At 41.7% G+C, this 16,414-nt stretch overlaps 1 long non-coding RNA gene across 2 annotated transcripts in view; it reads right to left on the bottom strand.

Moving 5' to 3' along the window:
- The window catches only part of LOC142656321 (uncharacterized), an 85,469-nt gene that overhangs the window by 5,157 nt on the left and 63,898 nt on the right, over positions 1-16,414 (bottom strand). The window contains exons 1-3 of one of the 2 annotated variants that reach the window (XR_012849654.1): positions 12,076-12,163; positions 7,381-7,432; positions 1,593-1,694 (exon numbers count right to left, since the gene is read on the bottom strand). This is a non-coding gene — a long non-coding RNA (uncharacterized LOC142656321). Of the gene's footprint in view, positions 1-1,592; positions 1,695-7,380; positions 7,433-12,075; positions 12,164-16,414 lie in introns of those variants that run through there. The other variant, XR_012849653.1, reaches the window with a different exon arrangement.

The raw sequence follows: 16,414 nt of genomic DNA on the forward strand, positions 1-16,414 counted from the left end.
CCTTCCATGCGTTTTTTTTAATCCGCAGCATGTCAATTGTATTTGCGTAATCTCTGCTTTTTTTGTTGCAGGTTTTCCCCATTCAACTTAATAGGGAGGTAAAACCCGCAACAAATAGTAGATGTCGTAATTTTTCCAGCGGAATCACAACTCAAAAAACAAAAACATAAACTTACCCAGAATGCTGTGCTTCTTAGTCCAGGCCGGACCCCTGGTATGACGTCATCCTATGTGTACTCCGCAGCAGTCACATGGGATGAAGCGTCATCCCTGGAGGCTGTGCTGCAGGACGGCAGAGGGATGAGTCGCCATGGCTATGAGTGAGTATGGAACTTTTTTAATTTTTTCTTAACGTGCAGTTATCCGCAGCGGACAAACTGCACCACAATTTGGTGCGGTTTTTCGGCTGGAATTCCCTGCAGCGACCAGGGCGGATACGCCGTGTGCTTTTACACAGCGTATCCACCCTGTGTGAACACAACCTAAGGGTATGTTAACACGCAGTGGTTTTAGACGTATTTCGGACCGTTTACACCTCGAATTACACCTGAAAAAATGGCACCATTACGCCTCCAAACATCTGCCCATTGCTTGCAATGGGATTTACTGTGTTCTGTTCCCACGAGGCTTAATTTTACGCACCGCTGTCAAAATACGGCGTGTAAAAAGACACCCACGAAAAAGAAGTGCAGGTCACTTCTTGGGACATTTTTGGATGCGTTTTTCATTGAAAAACAGCTCCAATAACGTCCGTAAAATACGCAGCGAAAAACGCAAGTTTTTACAAAAACTTCTGAAAATCAGGAGCGGTTTTCGCTTGAAAACAGCTCCGCATTTTCAGACGTATTTTGCTACTGCGTGTGAACATACCCGAAGGCTGGGTTCACACGAGCACATTAACGTCCGTAATGGACGGACGTATTTCGGCCGGAAGTCCCGGACCGAACTCAGTGCAGGGAGTCGGGCTCCTAGCATCATAGTTATGTACGATGCTAGGAGTCCCTGCCTCTCTGCAGGACAACTGTCCCGTACTGTAATCATGTTTTCAGTACGGGACAGTAGTTCCACGTAGAGGCAGGGACTCCTAGCGTCGTACATAACTACGATGCTAGGAGCCCGGCTCCCTGCACTGAGTTCGGTCCGGGACTTCCGGCCGAAATACGTCCGTCCATTACGGACGTTAATGTGCTCGTGTGAACCCAGCCTAAACGTGATAATAGTCAATGGAGTACAAAACAAAGCTTGGTTCATAATTACATTTGTTTGCAGTATGATATATAATGGATCATTTAATAGATCCTATTCACTTCTATGCCAAACGACATCATTTTGTATAAGTCGTCATCTGTTATGTCATGATCATTGAAGATAACAGAAGAGGGCTTAAAAAAACTATGGAGCGAAGTGTTGTATGTCATCAGCTGCAGAGCAAAACAAAGTCTGAACCCAGCCTAATAATAATAATAATATAATCTGCATAGAATATTACTATCTTATTATAATATTTCAATGGACAACTCCTTTAATATGGAAGCTTTTACATAAAAAAAAAATATATATATATAATGAAAGAACAATATTTTATTATTGACCTTGATACTTCTTTAGATTGCAGGTTGTAATGGATTCCTATACACCGTCCAGTCACTTGGGAATACTAAACATTAGTACAAAGTCTTCATTGCGATGTTTTCCTGCATAGACATTTTTTATTTTATTTTTTTGCAGTTTATAGCATAAAAATATACTAATACGGATAGCCAAATGAAGATAATTAGCTGCCACCGTCTTCTTTTTCTCCAGTGACCCAATTGTCAGGTTATCTCTGCTTATACATGCATTACAAGTTCTCATCTCACTCAGAGCTTACAAGCTCCAATAAGCAAACAAGAGGTCAGTATACAGTCTCCTACTTAGAAAACGAATATAATTGAATGGGAGAAAAATTACATTGCTTGTCATAGGTTTGACACAAATATAAAAACATATTTCTCTAAAATATATGATCTCTCAATGCTCAATCTTCAATAGAAAGGGACATTGCGGTAAATTCTACATACTGTAATTGGAGAGAGCTCCAGAAGGGAGACGTTGCATATTTAACTTTCAACCGAAATAATAATTCAGCTTGTACATTCCACTTTGTCCAAAAACAACTTTTGTGTTTCTATCAGGCTGTGTATTCATCCTTCAAGACCATTGTTCTGGCATGAGCCCCTTGTGTTTGGACACTTGCCCTCACGAGGAACAGGCCAGCATGGAGCACAAACTGAGATGAATCTCCATGCTCTAAGGAAACATGGATTTATTTTCCCCTTGCAATGATGATCGTTTTCATTTACTATTAACATATAACTTTTGTGCTGTCTGTTTTGGATGTGTTCTTTCGTGGGGTTTTTTGCGTCCAATTTGGTAATCCGCATGTAGGAAAAAAGGACTTTATATTGAAGCATCCAACTGTTATTTATAGCATATTTTCCTACAAAAACTTAAGACAGCAATACTCTCATACAAAGTGTTCCGGATACCCAAAGCCAAAACCACCACTTTAGATTCTCTCCACTGATCAATTTAGTCACTTATCTACTCCCCTATAAGCTTCAGGACTAACACGTTCCATTGTTTGACCATGTTCTCTGCGAGGGTTGGCAGGAAGGTTTTGGGCACCCACAACTACCAGATCCGATTGTTCAATCTGCCTCTGCTTAGAACCAATAGACTGGAGCTGCCTAGCGGTCATGGCTTACTACCTGGCATATAACTAGCTCCACTTACTGAAAGCGGGCACTAATCTTTTCGATGGTACCGAAGTCTACATAATAATTATGCAAAATAAAAGTGTCTAATTGATTTGTTGTTTTTTTTAATATATACCTGTATTTTTTTCATAATATAAAAGTGTGTAAGATAGGAAAATAAATTATGTGCCTCTGAGAAGGTTTCTCTTCTCATTTCTGGTAAATAAAGATGGATGGAACTTACAAATGTAAATGTGCACGTAGTAAATCTTGTGGTAATTTCCCGCCTATACGGAGTGTGAGAGCCCTAGAGAAGAAGATATATAGGACAAGTGCTGTTTCTGCAGTTTTAATGTCTTTAAAATGGCAGCACCCATTACATATTTGGGATTGATGCTAAAAAATACCACTGTGGATATTATTTAGGCCCCATGCACATGACCGTGCCCGCAATCACGGCCCGCTATTGCGGGCACGGACGGCCGCCGACTGACAGCCGCATTTTCGGGCCGTGCTCCCATACAAAGTATGGGAGCACGGCCCGCAAAATGCAAAAGAACGGACATGTTCCATAATTCCCGGAACATTTCCACGACACGGACACCCTTCCGTAGTGCTACGGAAAGGTGTCCGCGTTCAATGAAAGTGAATGGGTCCATATTTGCGGACCGCAAAAACAGAAGTTTTTTACGATCATGTGCATGGGGCCAAAGGGAAATCTTTAGTAAGTTGTTAAGAAAAATAAGGCGATTGGTTCGCTTTAAAAAATAAAACTTTAAGGGTAGGATTTAAACAATGTAAAGGGTTACTCAATCTATGAAGTGATGGTATATCGCTAGGATATGCTATCACCTTATGATTGGTGGGAGTCTAAAGTCTGGGACCCCCACCGATGCAGAGAATGAAGTGATGCGTTCCCTTCTAAGTATTTCCTGCGCATCGACACTCCCGGCTGTGCAAGGAACCGCCGGCCAGACAATTCGCTGGAATAGGCCATCACTTTTTACAATGGGAATACCCCTTTAAGTACTGCACAGATCTGCAATATGGATTTCATAAAGTCATTCCACTAACTAGTCTGGCCAAGGGGTAGACAATGGCAAAATTCTCTGATCTGGCTAAAGAACCGTGGAGGGGGTGAGGATGGTCATCTTCCTAATGCACTCTCTGACATGCTTCATAAATAGGCTTTAACTTTATTAAGATCGTAATTGCAAATTGGCTTCATTTTATTCATTCTGCAGTAACAAGGCAAAGCCTGCCATGCCAAGTGTGCGGCCAGCACAAGTACAGATTTAAGCAATTTCAGACATCTATTGTGGTCTATTTAATCCATTACAGACTCTTCTGCTCCGAAACAACCATTTCTTATTTTCCTTTAACAGAAAGTGATCAGTTGGAGCAGGGTTTACTTTTTGTTGATTATTTTAGAAACTTTACATAAGGTTGCATTCATATAGATCTATAGCGTTATAGTTTATCTGCAATAGCAAGATGTGCAGTGTTAGCCAATGGGGATTTATGAATTGTCATTGATACATTGCATTAGTCAAACATGCAAATTTTAGACGTGTTTTTCAAGATGCATTTAGCATTGTACGTTTTTTTTTAGAATGTTAGTCAACAAGAGAACATAAATGGAAACCAAACAGGGATGGAAAGGGAATGCAACAAGATGCAGTTTTTAACTGTATACTGTACCTTTCAGCTGTTTTTACATAAGCGTATTTTTTTGGGCCGTAATACTAATTTTAATCTATTAGGCTATTCACCTGGTGGTAAAAAAGAAAATGAATATTTTAAAAATACACTGCCTTTATCCATTTTGTGGATGAAAACACCTATTCAAGTCTAGATAGAGTGTTTAAAATACAGATGCATCCGTATTATATCAGTTTTTCAAAGGGGCTGTATTATGTCATGCAATTATCTCCCAAGAAGACAACTCATCAGTATTACAGATCTGTAAGGCTGGGTTCACAACGTGTAAATATGAAATGGTCTGCCCGGTTTTGGCAAATGAAATGTTATTTTTTCATATATTTAAAAGTTCTAAAATTTTTCAATATACTTTGCGTATTAATTCTTTACAGTTTTCAAGATCTCTGCTCGTTGTTTATTCAGTTTAACCCCTTAATGACCAGCCTATTTTAAACCTTAATGACCATCATCGCATTCCAAGAGCCATAACCTTTTTATTTTTGCGTCGACATAGCTGTATAAGGTCTTGTTTTTTTGCGGGACAAGTTGTATTTTTTAATAGCACCATTTTGGGGGACATATTATTTATTGATTAACTTTTATTAACTTTTTTTTGGGGGGGGGAATAGAAAAAAACCTGAAATTTCGCCACTCTTTTTCGCGTCTTAAATCAACGCCGTTTACCGTGTGATATAAATAACACAATAAGTTTATTCAGCGGGTTGTTACGATTGCAACAATACCAAATTTGTATCATTTTTGTATGTTTTACTACTTATACAGTAAAAACGCTTTTTTTTCAAAATGATTTGTTTTTGCGTCTCCATATTTGAAGAGCCGTAACGTTTTTATTTTTTCGCCGATGCGGTTGTATGAGGGCTTTTTTTTTGCGGGACTTGTAGTTTTTATTGGTACCATTTTGGAGTAGATGCGACTTTTTGATCACTTTTTATCAAATTTTTTTTAAGTCAGGATTCACAGAAAACAGCAATTTTTCCATAGTTTTTTATTACATTTTTTACGCCGTTCACCATGCGGATTAAATAATGTAATGGATTTATAGTTGGGGTCGTTACGGACGCGAAGATACCAAATATGTGTAACTTTTTTACTTTATTTTGTTTTTTTTAATAGTAAAGCATTTTGTAAGGGGAAAAGGTGGGTTTTTCATTTTTTTTTTCACATTTTTTTTTCAAATTAACTTTATTAAAAAATTTTTTTACTAGTCCCACTAGGGGACTATAATATGCGATTCTCCGATCGCTATTATAATACACTGCAATACTTTTGTATTGCAGTGTATTACTGCCTGTCCGTTTAAAATGGACAGGCATCTGCTAGGTCATGCCTCCGGCATAATCTAGCAGGCATTCGTTCCAGGCAGACCTGGGGGCCTTTATTAGGCCCCCGGCTGCCATTTGAGACACAGACACTCGGCAATCGTATCGCCGGGTGTCAGTGGGATGAGAGGGAGCTCCCTCCCTCTCTCCAAAACAACTCAGATGCGGTGCTCGCTATTGTGCACCGCATCTGAGGGTTTAAACGGGTGAGATCGATACTTATATCGATCTCACCCGGCAGAGCAGGGACGCCCCCAGCCCTCAGCTGCCTCTGGCAGCTGAGAGCAGGGAGATTTGACAGCTCCCTGCTCTGTTTACTTTATCCTGATGCAGTGCCGTAAAAAGGCATATGCATCAGAATAAAGCCCGTTAGTGGCCGCCGTGAAAAGGCGTATTGGCGGTCACTAACGGGTTAAACATTCATTGTTTACTTCTAGTGGATACAATTCTGTCCATGGTCATGTGATGGACACACAGGAGCACGGCTTGTCAGTGCGTGTATCAGAGCTGTGTCTTCTAACGAGCCGCGCACCTGTGTGTCCATCACATGACCATGGACAGAATCTTATCCACTTGGAGTAAACTATAAATGGTTCTACTGAACAACACTAAGCAGAGATCTTGAAACCGGTGAGGTATTTATACAGAAAGTATATTGGAAAATTGTATAAAACTTTTATTTATGCAAAAAATAACACTAATTTGCTGAAACCGGACAATCCAGTTAAGCTGGTGAACTGGACTGAAAATACATAGCAAAATCTGCAACAAAATCTGTTACATGCGGATTTCGTTGTGGATTTTGTTGTAAATACAACTGTGGATTTATTCAATGTATTTACTCAATGAATGAAATACGTTGTGAAAATCTGCAGCATCTCCACAGCAGACAGGGCATGCTATAAATAAAAAAATCAGCAGCATGTCTAGAATCCACTGTGGATTTTGTAGGGTTTTTTAGAACCCTATTCACACATGTTGTACTATACTTTGTAGAATTTCAGTGTAGATTCCGCAACCAAAATTCAGTATTAGGCACCCGCCCTAATACTGATGCAATATTGATGACAAATTGATGCAAGATCATCTGTAATAAAGAACATATACAAATACACTGGTGTGAAACCGGCCTTACTGCTTCATTAGGTCTCCCTTGCATGGGTGACTGCATGGAAGCTCTTCGACACAATAGTAAAAACTTCTCATGTGTACAGACGGTTTCAACATGAACAGTTAGAATAACATTTCCTAGATCACTCTTTTATCAATGCGGAGCGGCATAGTATTCAAATAAAGCGTAACTATAAATAGTTAAAGCCGGCCATAGACCGATAACTATTGGTTGAAGTATTGTTTGCTCATCAGCTGTGAATACAACGACCCCCCCCCCCCATTACATGTATTTTACTTTAATACAAATAGGGGTGATGAGCGGCTACGGGAAACTATAGAATTGAACAGATCAGGAAACCATCTGATACATTATTTCCCCCAACCACAGATGTCAAGCAACTGTCTAGCACCCACCCCACCCCCCCAAGATACTGGATACTGCGGACTTAAATCTCATGTCTATGACCAGCTTTAATTTAATATGGTACCTCGAGGTTTAGTCTTGTAAGTCGATCGCTCACAATTTTACACGCCACATTTCTGGAAATGAAAAAAAAAATGGCTTGTTTGTAACAGTTAAATATCCATTACATTTATATTACGCTGTGTATATTAAAGTCTTCTCAGATGTGACGGACACAGAAACCAGATCCATCTTCTATTTATAAAGGATAAACATTTCTGTGGGCACTCTAAAGGCCACACACTGATTCCATAGGATTTACACTCATATCTTGTATAATCTGTATAATACAGGGGCTAATTATTGCCTTTTTGGCACTTCTTTGGGAGGAAATAAAATGCTCAATGAGAACAGTTAATATGCTTTAGTGTAATAAAAGGACTGGGGGTCGCTGGGATGATGGCTTCGGGTTTACTTACTTGGGTTTCACATAGTATTTGCCTGCACAGCGTAGATCGACGTCAAGGGCACAGAGTATTTTCCATGTTCAGTAGGGGAAAGAGTAGCAACTATTCACGGATTACATTCTCTTCTAAGATTAGGTGATGCTCGGCATTACGGGAAGTGACATAGCTTGCTGCCTAATTGTTCTAGTGTAGAGGCGAGGAGCTGCCTCCTGCGTGGCGCACATTAGTCTTCCAAGAATCTAGTGAATTACTTTTGATTACTCCTCTGGACTTACTGCAAAGAAACCGTTTAAATCCAAATTGCACCGATTAGAGGGTTGAACGTGTTGTTTGTGAAGCACTTGCAGTCTACGTTTTCTATGTATTGCTTTTTGTATACTACGTAATGTGTTGTTTATATAAATATATAAATACTGTAAAAAAATAATCCTTTGAATTCCTGCTGAACCAGCAGTAAAGATGTTTTTATACTACTTATCTCTACTGTTTTGTATTACTACACAAATGGCACATTGATACTCTGCATCGAAATAAAAAGCAACAAAAATTACAAAGGTTTTGCTTGTGGGGTTTATTCTTCTTAGCTGCTAAGTGACTTCATTATATCTATTATGGAATACTATTGTAATATTGATTCCATTCTCTTTTCATTGCCTATAAACTAGAGAGCACGGTATGACTGCCATCACATTTGCATACTATGTGACAAACAAGCATAAAAATTATAAAAGATTAGGATGAAGCCAACGACTCTGGGAACCAATCTTTCTATACATATGTATAGGCCCAAGCCCATTGTTACAGTATATGTCTGGACATACTGTAAAAAAACTCAGAAATTATTTTTCACCAACAACTTATCAAACATTATTTTAACTAAAAAAATGGAAGATTAGCAAACATCAAATAAAATGTAAAATTAAAAAATTACAATAATTATATTTTTGTGTTGCCCCTCTAAACTGTACTGTCTGTACTTTAAACGGAGCAATGATTGTTTAGTATGGGGATGAATGATGGTTACTACGATCGCTTATCCCCATGCATTTGCCTCATGGCAGCAGCACATCTCCCTGTTTACACATGAGATGAGCTTCCGACTAGCAACCAATTTTTTAGCTGCATAAAAGATGCAATTGTAGCTTCCAACTTTGCGGCAACAGTTTGGGGTAGGCCCTTTTCTGTTCCAGCATGACTGTGCCCCAGTGCATAAAGCAAGATCCTTAAAGACATGGTTGGGTGGGTTTGGTGTGGAAGAACTTGACTGGCCCGCACAGAGCCCTGACCTAAACCCCATCGAACACCTTTGGGATGAACTGGAACAGAGATTGCAAGCCAGGCCCTCTCCTCCAACATGTGTCTGACCCCAAAAATGCTCTTCTGGCTGAATGGGCAGAAATGTCCACAGACACATCCTAAGAGCTTGTAGAAAGCCTTCCCAGAAGAGTGGAAGCTGTTTTAGCTGCAAATGGGGGGGGGGGGGACCAACTACATATTAATGTCTATGTAAGTCTATATAGGTCATAAAACTTCTGTAGGTGTAATGTGTAGGTGTCCCATTACCTTTGTCCATATAATATTTATATACTAATATATTCAATAATAATAAAAAGTAAATTAAATGAATGAAAAAAACCCGGAAAAAAACACTCCAAAACCTCCCCCAACACCAAATGTTGTTGTAGCACCAGCCCCAACCCAATTACCCTGAATTGGACACACATATATATATATATATATATATATATATATATATATATATATATATATATTGTCAAAATTAACAATACACAATGACTAACAAATACTTAGAGCAAAATTGTAGGATACCAGAAAAATGTACCCCCCCCCCCCCCCAAATGGACATACCACAATGTCCTAATTGCGGTGTTCTTACCGCAATTGGATTTAATAGTATGTCCAGGGGATGGCACGGAAACTGTGCCATCAGTAGCGGGTGTTAAATGTAATATACCGTCGACTTCTCGCTTCAGTGGCCGGCGTCAGAGTTACCTCCGATCTTGGATATGTAACCCATTAGATTTTTTTAAAAAAACACAGGCCTTCTCTTAAAATGAGTGGGGAACCTTTTTTCTGCCAAGGGCCATTTGGATATTTATAAAATCATTTGCGGGTCATACAAAATTATCAACTTAAAAATGAGCCTGCTATATATGGTCAAACATTGGATTACCTCCCCCCTAATGTGATGTCTGGAACTGCTTCTCTTTGGTGAGGCGTGTGATGTTAGCCGGTATTGATTATGTTACTACTGCGTCAGTCAGTCTGGAGCGCAGTCGACTCTTTGCAATGGTAAGTTTTGAAAAGAAGTTCTCGCAGCAGTAAGTTGTTCCAACTTACTTAAAGGGGTTTTCCCATCACGGACATTTATGACATATCCACAGGATATGCTTGATAAAGACTCCTGCGGAGTCGAAACGTAGCACTTCGATATTGGGATGTGTTAATAAACACTTTTTTACTTTTGCCATATGGATGCTGTCCTCAAGTTTTTTCAGCAATTGATTGTCCAGAAGGGATCGTAGGACTTGGAATTTGCATCCCGCTGAAACTAAGTAGCTATTTTCCGATCAAGTGAGTGCTGTGGATAACCAGTTTAATATCCACAGGCTATGTCATAAATGTCAGATAGATCTGGGCTGGGTCCCACCTCTGGGACCTGCACCTATCTCTAACACGGGGGCCCCTAAACCCGTTCTACCTCCGATTTCCGACCATGAAGAGGAAAACAGCGTGGCTCGCTGAGCTACGCAGTTTCCGTAACTCCCATAGTAGTGAATGGCAGTTACGGAAGCAGCAAAGCATGCAAGTGATGCGGTTTCCGTAACTACTATTCAGTTCTATGGGACTTATGGAAACATCGTAGCTCAGGGAGCTACGCTGTTTTCTTCTACATGGAAATCAGCCGGAATACAGAGAGGTCGAACAGGGTTTAGGGGGCCCCATTCTAGAGATAGGTGCAGGTCCCAGAGGTGGGGCCCACATCTATCGGACATTTATGACATATCCTGTAGATAGATCATAAATGTCCTTGATGAAGAAAAAAAAAAACAACTTTAGTCGCCTGACCTCACTTCATGCTTTTAGGACAGGTCCTATCCTATGTCTACACTACAGCTTAATTTCTACATTTAGACCTCAGCGAAGTCTCTAAATTTTAGGTCAGGAGCAGGAGGAGGGCAGATGGAGCCAAGTACTGAGTATGCGGAAGGTCTGAGTGAGGAGGTCAGTACATGCTGGCTCGGGAGTGGACCAGTTCAGTCACCTGACCTCACATCAGGTAAATAGACTGATCCACTACTGGGCTGCCACGCACCAGCCCCACTTAGACCGCCACCATACTTGGCTCAGACCGCCATCCTCCTGCTCCTAAATGTGAGCGAGTAGGGCTGACAAAGCTACAGAGGGAATGACACGGTGGCAGCAGTGGTCAGAGTGAGGTCGGGGCGTGCTGTGACGGGAGTGGACAAGTCGTGTCACATGACTTCACGCCACTGATGTGTGGTCAGGTGACTGGACTGTGCCGGCTCGGGAGAGGACCAATCTGGTCACCTGACCTCACGTCACTGACTCAGGTCAGGTGACCGGACTAGTCCACTCTTGGGCTGGCACGCAACGACCTCACTCAGGCCGACGCCACCATACTGGTCTCCGTCCGCCCTTCTCCTGCTCGTAAATGTGAGTGAGTAGTGTGGACAGAGCCAAGGAGGGAATAACACGGAAGGCAGCGGTAGTCAGAGTAAGGGCGGGGCATGCTGTGTTGGGAGTCGACCAGTCCAGTCACCTGACCTCTCGTCACTAACTCAGGTCAGGTGACCGGACTGGTCCACACTCGAGCTTAGTGAGGCCAGGCCGGGCCGGACCGGACCAAATGATCTCGCGTGTCGGATGTTCCCCACCCCTGTCTTAAACGTTAGACATGTTACCTTCCAGGACTAGGGACTATGTGTATTGAAACAGATCATCTTCACACCCCAGACAGTGCACTACTCCAGATTGCCCTACGTGTGGCAAGCAAGCAGTTAGTGTGATATGTACGTAAACTACACGGATAGAAGAAGAAGAAAAATCGGCCAAAAATTGAGCACCGACAGGTTAAGGGCAACCCACTATCTGTTAGCTGGCCACAACTGCTCTAAATAAAAGATTTTATACTTTAAATCGCCCATAATCATTAGAATTGAGTTGTCTGAAAATTCATGTTCTGTCAGGTGAACTTTTTACCCATATGTCCAACAGAGGTTTAGGAAAAAAAGGACAAGTAACATAGCCAGAACATTAATTTCTCCTACCTCTCAGTCCCAGGCAAAATCCAGAGAATTATTGTTTGAACTGGTCATACACATACATGTCAATATTCTATATAATTCATTTCTTGCATTGAACAATTAGAAAATTTCAGTTTTTTGCTGGTTTACAAAAAATAATACAAAACAGATGACCACAAGCTGATAATGGTCTTCTAACAGCATTTTCCTCCATAATTATGATCTTCCCGCCTTCTGAAAAGGTCCACTATCTGACATTGTGGTTGTCACTGCAATGTGTGTATTCAACACAAGCAAATATACCCCACAGCACATTTAAAGAGGCTCTGTCACCAGATTTTGCAACCCCTATCTGCTATTGTAGCAGATAGGCACTGCAATGTAGATTACAGTAACGTTTTTATTTTTAAAAAACGAGCATTTTTGGCCAAGTTATGACCATTTTTGTAATTATGCAAATGAGGCTTGCAAAAGTCCAAGTGGGTGTGTTTAAAAGTAAAAGTCCAAGTGGGCGTGTATTAGGTGCGTACATCGGGGCGTTTTTAATACTTTTACTAGCTGGGCGCTGTGAAGAGAAGTAACATCCTCTTCTCTTCAGAACGCCCAGCTTCTGGCAGTGCAGATCTGTGACGTCACTCACAGGTCCTGCATCGTGACGGCCACATCGGCAGCAGAGGCTACAGTTGATTCTGCAGCAGCATCAGCGTTTGCAGGTAAGATCGACTTACCTGCAAACGCTGATGCTGCTGCAGAATCAACTGTAGCCTCTGGTGCCGATGTGGCCGTCACGATGCAGGACCTGTGAGTGACGTCACAGATCTGCACTGTCACAAGCTGGGCGTTCTGAAGAGAAGAGGATGTTACTTCTCATCAGAGCGCCCAGCTAGTGAAAGTATTAAAAACGCCCCGATGTACGCACCTAATACACACCCACTTGGACTTTTACTTTTAAACACACCCACTTGGACTTTTGCAAGCCTCATTTGCATAACTACAAAAATGGTCATAACTTGGCCAAAAATGCTCGTTTTTTTTAAATAAAAACGTTACTGTAATCTACATTGCAGCGCCTATCTGCTGCAATAGCAGATAGGGGTTGCAAAATCTGGTGACAGAGCCTCTTTAAGCAGTCAAAGGAAATTGTTATCATAAAAGTGTTCCTGCTCTTCTTTGAAAAACAACTGTGGAAACTTCTTCCTCTCAGCAAGGTCTGACATTGCAAAACGGGAACTCTTATCAATGAGTAGATGCTTCATATCCAAAATAATAAAAAGAAAGTGCTATAGTTTGTGAGTTTTGTTTCACTAAGGCTTCGCTAAGCGTAGTGGACTACGGTATTGATTCAGTCAAAACAATGGAAGCATTAAACAACGGTGACAAACGGAAGCCACTTGCACTGGATCCGAAATCAATGGTGATGCAAACGGAAACCTATATTTGGATTCTGTTCCTGGGTTCCCCTGAACGGAAAGCTCAGACGGAACCCATGAACCGAGTCCCGATGCAGATGTGAACGAAGCCTTAGTTTTTTCTTACCTGCGATGTCATTCAGTGCTTGTATAATGTAAATCAGAAGAATTCTATTACTTTACAATTTATTCATTATAACCAGTGTTTTTGTAAACTAAACCACGTAAAAGATTTTCTACAAACCATCCTATTCCCTTAGGTTAAGAACACGGAATTGACCTATGACTGAGGCAACTACAAATAAATAATCACCCTGCTTCTATCGGCCGCCTGTTTATATCGGGGTATCGACTATAAAGTTATCAATGTAAAATAAAAAAAAGCTATGCAACTTTCTAAGGGTATGTTCACACGAGGGCGTCCGTAACGGCTGAAATTACGGGGATGTTTCAGCCTGAAAACATCCCCGTAATTTCAGCCGTAGCGGCATGTGCAGGCGCTTGAATGCCGCGTCCATTACGGACATAATTGGCGCTGCTATTCATTGGAGTCAATGAATAACGGCTCTAATTACGGCCAAAGAAGTGACAGGTCACTTCTTTGACGCGGGCGTCTATTTACGCGCCGTCATTTGACAGCGGCGCGTAAATTACGCCTCGTGTGAACAGACAAACGTCTGCCCATTGCTTTCAATGGGCAGATGTTTGTCAACGCTATTGAGGCGCTATTTTCGGACGTAATTCGGGGCAAAAACGCCCGAATTACGTCCGTAATTAGTGCGTGTGAACATACCCTAATACACTATGGGGCAGAGTTGCTATTGTTTGTGGGTCTAGAAATTTTGGCATGAATTTGTAAAATGTAATGTTTGCACCTCATTTGACATTTTTTTAAAAGTCCATCCAAAAGGGGCATGGCTTAGCAGGAAAGGGGAGTGGCTTAAATGTGCCACAAAACTGACACAAGTTTGTGGTAAAAAGCCAGATTAAAGTTAGTATAAAAGAAGCAAAAAAGTGTCTAAGGCCAGTTCACACAGTTTGTTGGCGCGGATTTTGACACAGAAACAGCGGTAGAATCAGCAGTAAAAAAGTCCAAAACGGGAGGCATTTTTTTTTACGTCATGGCTTTTAGCAGTTTGCGCGGAAAAAAAGTGACACGCCCTTTTTTGCGGTGGTTCCACCTCTGACCTCCCATTGAAATCAATGGAAGGTAGAAAAAGCATTATTTGCAGCGTTTTTTGCCCGCAGCGCTCAATGGCTGGAGGCAAAATACACTGTGAAAACCGCAACAAGAAAGTCCATGCAGGTCAAAATCTGCCTGCAAATTCCTCCATGTGAACTAGGCCTAACAGGTCATCCAAGATGCGCCAAGATTAGCATACAGCATGCAATGTAATAGAACAGGCAATCACAAAATGTGCCAAATTAGTAATGTGGGTCTTCGCGTTTCTGCTCCTCACCGTTTACAAGTTTTCTATTTGCTTATAGTGAATGGAAATTCTTGTTTACATCCAGAGGCTAATAAACCATACTGGCCAAATACTGAGGGTTTTAGTGTCTACATACACCTGGAGCCACCCCTGTAGGAAATCTTTCTGAACTAAACAACTTGAACTCCAGGCTGACATATTTTATCTACACTTTTAGGGCTTGTTCACACGTTGCGGAATTGCAGCGTTTTTTCCGTCCAGAATTGCAGATGGAAAATACGCAGCAGAATACAGTAGCAGCAAAGTGGATGAGATTGAACAAAACTCAACCACACGTTGTGTAAAAACGGAGCGGACAAACTGCTCAGAAATTGACCTGTGCTTGCGTAAAAGCAGCTTATTTGTTGCGGGAATTCCCCATCTAATTCAATAGGAAGCTAAATCCCGCAACAAATAATTGTTGCTTTTTTTGTGGCGGTTTCACAGCTATCCCGCCGAAAAAAAACTCTGAAAAAAAGGCCAATACTTACCCCGAAGTCTGTGTTCCTCCCTCCAGCGCGGCCCCCTAGGAGGAGGATTCATCCCATGTGTCCGCTGCAGCCAATCACAGGCTGAAGCGGTGGTCACATGGCATGAAACGTCATACCAGAACTGGCCTGGGTGACGTCAGAAGGCCGGCCTCCTTCATCCTAGGTGACTGCCGCTGCAGCCAATCACAGGCTGCAGCAGCCTCCTGGGATGAGACGTCATCCCAGGAGGCCGGCATGCTAGTGCTGAAGTTTTCCACAGCGGATATTCCGGGCAAAAAACTGCGCCACAGTTTGGTGCAGTTTTTCGCCCGGAATTCCCTGCGGCACACAGGACGGATATGCTGCATTCTTTTACACAGCTTATCCGTCCTGTGTGAACTTAGCCTTAGGGTATCGTAAGAACTGTAGATTATACTTACCCAGATCTCTATACTCCTGCATCCAGCCTGGCCTCCAGGGATGACGTTTCATCCCACGTGACTGCCGCAGTAAATCACAGGCTGCGGCGGTCACATGGGATGAAACATCATCCCAGGAATTTGGACTGCAGGACGTCGGAGGGACAGGTCACCATGACTATGGGTAAGTGTAGTTTTTCTTTTCTAAGGGTACGAACAGACACAGTGTAAACGCTGCGGATTTTCCGCAACATATTCATTGAGGAAGAGCCGCAGAGTTTCAACAAATCTAGTCCCCACGCTGCGGAAAATGCAGCCAAAAAACCCCCACAAAAATTGACTTGCGGTACGGTGTCAACTGTAGCATGTCCATTAATGCTGAGTAATCGCAGCTCATTTGTTGCGGTTTTCCCATTGAATTCGATGGGGTGCTTAAACCTGCAACAAAGAAGTGTGTGTTGCGATATTTGCAGCGAAATCACAGTGATTACACCGCAAAAAAACGCAAGAAAGAAAAAAAAAAAACAAAGTTATACTTACTCAGAGTTCCCGGCTTCTTCTCCCTGGATGACATTGCAAGCTATGTGACTGCTGCA

This window comes from Rhinoderma darwinii, chromosome 6, assembly GCF_050947455.1.
Source record: "Rhinoderma darwinii isolate aRhiDar2 chromosome 6, aRhiDar2.hap1, whole genome shotgun sequence".
NCBI classification, from domain to species: Eukaryota; Metazoa; Chordata; class Amphibia; order Anura; family Rhinodermatidae; genus Rhinoderma; species Rhinoderma darwinii.